Source organism: Lithobates pipiens, unplaced genomic scaffold (assembly GCF_037356315.1).
Source record: "Lithobates pipiens isolate NorthernLeopardFrog02 unplaced genomic scaffold, aLitPip1_a1.2 Scaffold_27, whole genome shotgun sequence".
Lineage (NCBI taxonomy): Eukaryota > Metazoa > Chordata > Amphibia > Anura > Ranidae > Lithobates > Lithobates pipiens.
Genome location: NW_027507788.1, coordinates 4,401,078 through 4,406,514, shown reverse-complemented (window position 1 = coordinate 4,406,514; position 5,437 = coordinate 4,401,078). Strand labels below are relative to the sequence as shown.

The following is a 5,437-nucleotide window of genomic DNA, read 5'->3' as shown; positions in this document are numbered from 1 at the left end:
GTTGTAACATGAGAAAATGTGGGGAATGTCAAGGGGTATGAATACTTTTTCTAGGCACTGTATACATGCACGGTATAATGTATTCCCCCCTCCATTCTGTCTCGTGGTATGTGTACACCCCTCCCCAGTTCATCGGCAGTATGTATATCATGTTGTGTATTGTCGGTGTTTGTATAGAGGGGCGCTATCAGCCTCCGCCGTGTGAATGTAGAAGAGAAGAGTGATACACTTCACACCCCCCCCCCCTCCCCCGATAGGTTTAGTTAATCTCATTGCTGGATGTCTGGGTGTCATTGAGTGTAACTTAATTATTTGTTATGACTTATTACTGACTGTCAGATGTCACAGTGTTTCTAATTGCCTTTTCAAATGCATTTCTGCTGTGGAAAAGAGGGGGGGGGGCTGATGCAAAGGAGGGGGGGGGGGGGGGGGCTCACCGAACGGAGCAGTGTGTATACTAGGAGTTTCTATGGTTACCTATCTGACTAAAGTGTTGATGATGATGATGATGGTCACCCAGGCTGCTATGGCACTGAGTGCAGCGTACAGTGGGCTTCTGGAAGGATCACAGCCCACCCTGGTGACAGACGAGCCCCTCTGCCTGCTGGCTGCAGTTGCCACTCACCTCGTGCACACATGTTGCCGATGAGCCCTTCGCCAAGACTTCCAGTGATCATCTGTGTCAGTTTTTAGGGAACCCCTTTCCTCCCCCGAGAAGGAACTAAGGCTGGGCGGGGGTGTCATTGCGAGAGTCCTGCAGGGTTAGGCAGTCTGATTTCGACCCCCCCCCCACCCACATCTGCATAGTCTGTTAGGAGGTCTCGCTGCTCCCTGTAGCTCTCCGGTGGCCCCCCTGGAGCCTCTGGGAGGTGTTTTGGAGGGGCCACTTGTGTGCTGCTGTTTCCTTCTTTCTCACAAGGTCCACCTTCTTCAGAAGAAAACAAAACAAGAGGTTGTCTCTTCTCCTCGGTTCCTCTGGATTCCGGAGAGTCTGGTTCGCTGCGCTGAGACCCTCAGAAGCCCACCGGAGTGACAGCGTCAAGGTAAGTGGTCTTTGCTGGGGAGGTGGAGAGTAAAGAGCATTAGAACTGTTTAAGCTTTGTATCTGTCTTGGAATAGCTTGTGCTCCATCTCTGGTCCTTTGCATGTTCTTCCTCGGCGTTTGGATGAGGGGTTCATTAAGGTTGGGTGCCCCTCTTTCTGGGAGTTGGATGAAGGGTAATTATGATTCGGTGCCCTCTTTTCTGGGAGTTGGATGAAGGGTAATTATGGTTGGGTGCCCCTCTTTCTGTGTCTTGGATGAAGAGTTAATTACAGTTGGGTGCCCCTTTTTCCGTCATTGGGTAAAGGGTTAATAATGGTTGGGTGCCCCTCTTCTTGGGCATTGAATGAAGGGTTATTTATGGTTGGGTGCCATTCTTTCTGGGAGTTGGATAAAGGGTTAATTGTGGTTGGGTGCTCCTGTTTTTGGGCATTGTATATAGGGTTAATTACGGTTGGCTGCCCTTCTTCCAGGGCATTGTATGAAGGGTTAATTACAGTTGGGGGCCCCTCTTTCTGAGCATTGTATGAAGGGTTAATTATGGTTGGGTGCCCCTCTTCCTGGGCATTGTATGAAGGGTTAATTACAGCTGGGTGCCCTTCTTCCTGGGCATTATATGAAGAGTTAATTACAGTTTGGTGCCCCTCTTTCTGAGCATTGTATGAAGGGTTAATTATGGTTGGGTGCCCTCTTTCTGGGTATTAGAGGAAGGGTTATTACATTTGTGTGCCCCTCTTTCTGAGCGTTGTATGAAGGGATTTTTATGGTTGGGTGCCCCTCTTCCTGGGCATTATATGAAGGTTTAATTATGGCTGGGTATCCCTCACCCTGGGCATTGTATGAAGGGTTAATTATGGCTGGTTGCCCCTCTTCCTGGGCATTGGATGAAGGGCTAATTATGGTTGGGTGCCACTCTTCCTGGGCATTGTATGAAGGGTTTATTATGGTTGGGTGCCACTCTTCCTGGGCATTGTATGAAGGGTTTATTATGGTTGGGTGCCACTCTTCCTGGGCATTTGATGAAGGGCTAATTATGGCTGGGTGCCACTCTTCCTGGGCATTGTATGAAGGGTTTAATATGGGGGGGTGCCCACCTTCTGAGCATTGGACAAAGAGTTTATTACGGTCGGGTGCCCTGTTTTCTGGGCCTTCTATGAAGGGGTTAATTGTGGTCGGTCCCCCTCTTTATGGGTGTTGCCTGAAAGGGTTTATTACGGTTGGGTGCCCCGTTTTGCTGAGTGTTGTATGACGGGTTAATGGTCAGGTGCCCCTCTTCCTGGAAGTTGGATAAAGGGTTAATTAAATTTGGGTGCCCCTCTTTCTGGGCATTACAGGAAAGGTTAATTACAGTTGGGTGCCCCTCTTCCTGGGTGTTTGATAAAGGGTTAGTTACAGTTGGGTGCCCCTCTTTCTGGGCATTGTATGAAGGGTTAATGATGGCTGGGTGCCCCCCTCTTCCTGGGATTTGTATGAAGGGTTAATTATGGCTGGGTGCCCCTCTTCCTGGGCATTGTATGAAGGGTTAATGATGGCTGGGTGCCCCCCTCTTCCTGGGCATTGTATGGAGGGTTAATGATGGCTGGGTGCCCCCTCTTCCTGGGCATTGTATGAAGGGTTAATGATGGCTGGGTGCCCCCTCTTCCTGGGATTTGTATGAAGGGTTAATTATGGCTGGGTGCCCCTCTTCCTGGGCATTGTATGAAGGGCTAATGATGGCTGGGTGCCCTCTCTTCCTGGGCATTGTATGAATGGTTAATGATGGCTGGGTGCTCCATCCTTCTGAGTCTTGGACAAAGAGGTAATTACGGTTGGGTGCCCCCTTTTCTGGGTGTTGTATGAAGGGTTCATTACAGTTTGGTGCCCCTCTTATGGCGCGGTGGTACCTGAACCTGGGGGGGTTCTTCTGCTTGGAAAAGTAATTTCACCTTTTTAAGAGTTTTGCATTTTAGTAAAAAGTGTCCTTTAAAAAATGATTTTTAATGATTGAAAACAATAAGGGACAGTTTGGGGGACATTCGCACACGTTTTGTTACAGGTAATACTGGAAAACAGGTATTGAAGCATTGGGGGTTACTTTGGGGGGGTCTATGCGCTAGTGGAGAATCAATCATTGGTATCAAATGGAAGATTCACCTGCAGAGAATGTTTGCTGAATGTCAGACTCGCTGCTTTAGAAATATGTTCCGGGGGGGGGGGGGGGGGTCTCAGACCAATACAAGTCTATAGAAGTCAGTAAGTGGAGCTGTCCAAGGTGCTGAAACACAGAGAAGGTTCCTTTCCAGCACCTGGGAGAGCTCCAACGTGCTGCACCCTCAGGGGTCCTTAACATGGGTTGCCGGGGGGGGGGGGGGTGGTAAATCTATATGTGGCCTATAGAGGGCCCCCCATTGAGGTGAAATGGAAACCTGAGAGCTGTTTGAGTTTTGTATCTGCCTTGGAATAGCGTCTGCTCCATCTCTGGTCCTCTGGTTTTTTGCATGTTCTTCCTAGGTGTTGGATGAGGGGTTCATTAAGGTTGGGTGCCCTCCTTCTGGGCGTTGGGTGAAGGGTTCATTAAGTTTGGGTGCCCCTCTTCCTGGGCATTAGAGGAAGGGTAAATTACGGTTGGGTGCCCCTCTTCCTGGGCATTAGAGGAAGGGTAAATTCCGGTTGGGTGCCCCTCGCCCTGGCGTTGAATGAAGGGTTAATTATAGTTGGGTGCCCTTCTCCCTGGCGTTGGATAAAGGGTTCATTAAGTTTGGGTGCCCCTCTTCCTGGGCATTAGAGGAAGGGTTAATTACGGTTGGGTGCCCCTCTTCCTTGGCATTAGAGGAAGGGTTAATTACCGTTGGGCGCCTCTCTCCCTGGCGTTTGGATGAAGGGTTAATTATGGTTGGGTGCCCCTCTTCCTGGGCATTAGAGGAAGGGTTCATTATGGTTGGGTGCCTCTCTCCCTGGCATTGGATGAAGGTTTAATTATGTTTGGGTGCCCCTCTTCCTGGGCATTAGAGGAAGGTTTAATTATGTTTGGGTGCCCCTCTTCCTGGGCATTAGAGGAAGGGTTAATTATGGTTGGGTGCCTCTCTCCCTGGCATTGGATGAAGGGTTAATTATAGTTGGGTGCCCCTCTCCCTGGCGTTGGATGAAGGGTTAATTACGGTTGGGTGCCCCTCTCCTTGGCATTGGATGAAGGGTAAATATGGTTGGGTGCCCCTCTTAGGGCGCTGGCTTGCTACCGTTGGAACCTGATATTCGAGGGAGAGGGGGGGGGGGGTTCTTCTGCTTGGCAAAGTAATTTTACCTTAAGAGTTTTGCATTTTAGCATAATAGTGGAGAGCTTCAAGGTGCTGCACCCTAACGACTCATTAATATGGGGGCCATGGGGTGATAAATTGAGGCCGCTAAGTTGCCCTCCCCCATTAAGCTACAATGGAGGCAGAGTTGTACACGTGCCTCGGCCGCAGCAAAATGGGGCCGCGCCGCAACTGCGTGCAATGCGCACGTTTGCAGTGGCGGGGGCTTTTCAGGGTTAAAAACGCGCAAGTGGGGTGGCGACAGATTGCCTCCTGCCCGCCTGTCAGTTGCAGTGGATCGCTTTTCAGTGGGGCGGCGAAAAGGCTGGCGCAAGTGTGAATGAGCTCTTAGGAAAGCAGCCAGTCGTACCGTCTTGCCTTGGTTGAATGGCAGATCGTGCTGGGACCTTTACTACTGGAAGGCCTTCAGATGACCCAAGAAGGCTCATTTGACGCTTTCAGAGCTCAGTAATTAATAGCTGCCCCTACAAGTGGCAAAGAACGGCTAATATAATAATAATACCGTGCTTGAGGATTTCAGGGCTGGGCTCGTTGACGGAGCGCTTTTCCTGAAGCTCTGATAATGGCCCTTCATGTCTACAAGTGGCTCTGCAGCCTCCAGGGACCTGCAAGGGGGTTAAGGGAAGCTGATTCTTTCAGTTGCCGCCTTTGGGAGAAGCTGATGAGGGGCTGAACAGCTGCTGAAGGACTGGAAGTGCCATCTTCATTGGCTGATGCCCAAATCATGTGCCATCTTCATTGGCTGATGTCCAAACCCATTGCGTGTTATTTCATTTCCTCTGAGTACATAAAAAGGTCGAATGATTAAATAACATGTTTGCTACTTTCTAAAAGTACGATATCTCATAGCAACCCGCCAGCAGTCGTCCGTCGGAGGTCTTCCTGCTCCATAACAATGCCTGAGATCTGATTGGTTGCTATGGGCTGTTGCCCTTTGCACATCATTAGGGCTCTTTGCACTGTCTTGGTAATACGTCTCGATTTTGTGGACAAGTTGGTGAGATCCGTCACCGAGGAAATCCAAGAGGAAGAGGAAGAGGAAGCAGTTGTTCAGATATTGTGCATCGTTCCAGCGCTGCGCAGACTTCTTCATGTGGTTGTC

The 5,437-nt window shown here is 49.9% G+C and overlaps 1 protein-coding gene across 1 annotated transcript in view; it reads left to right on the top strand.

Moving 5' to 3' along the window:
- Window positions 1-451: 451 nt before the first annotated feature.
- VWA5B1 (von Willebrand factor A domain containing 5B1) overlaps window positions 452-5,437 on the top strand; it is a 129,616-nt gene continuing 124,630 nt past the window's right edge. The window contains exon 1 of the mRNA XM_077456313.1: window positions 452-1,043. The gene's annotated coding sequence lies outside the window, so the exon portion shown is untranslated. The remainder of the gene's footprint in view (window positions 1,044-5,437) is intronic.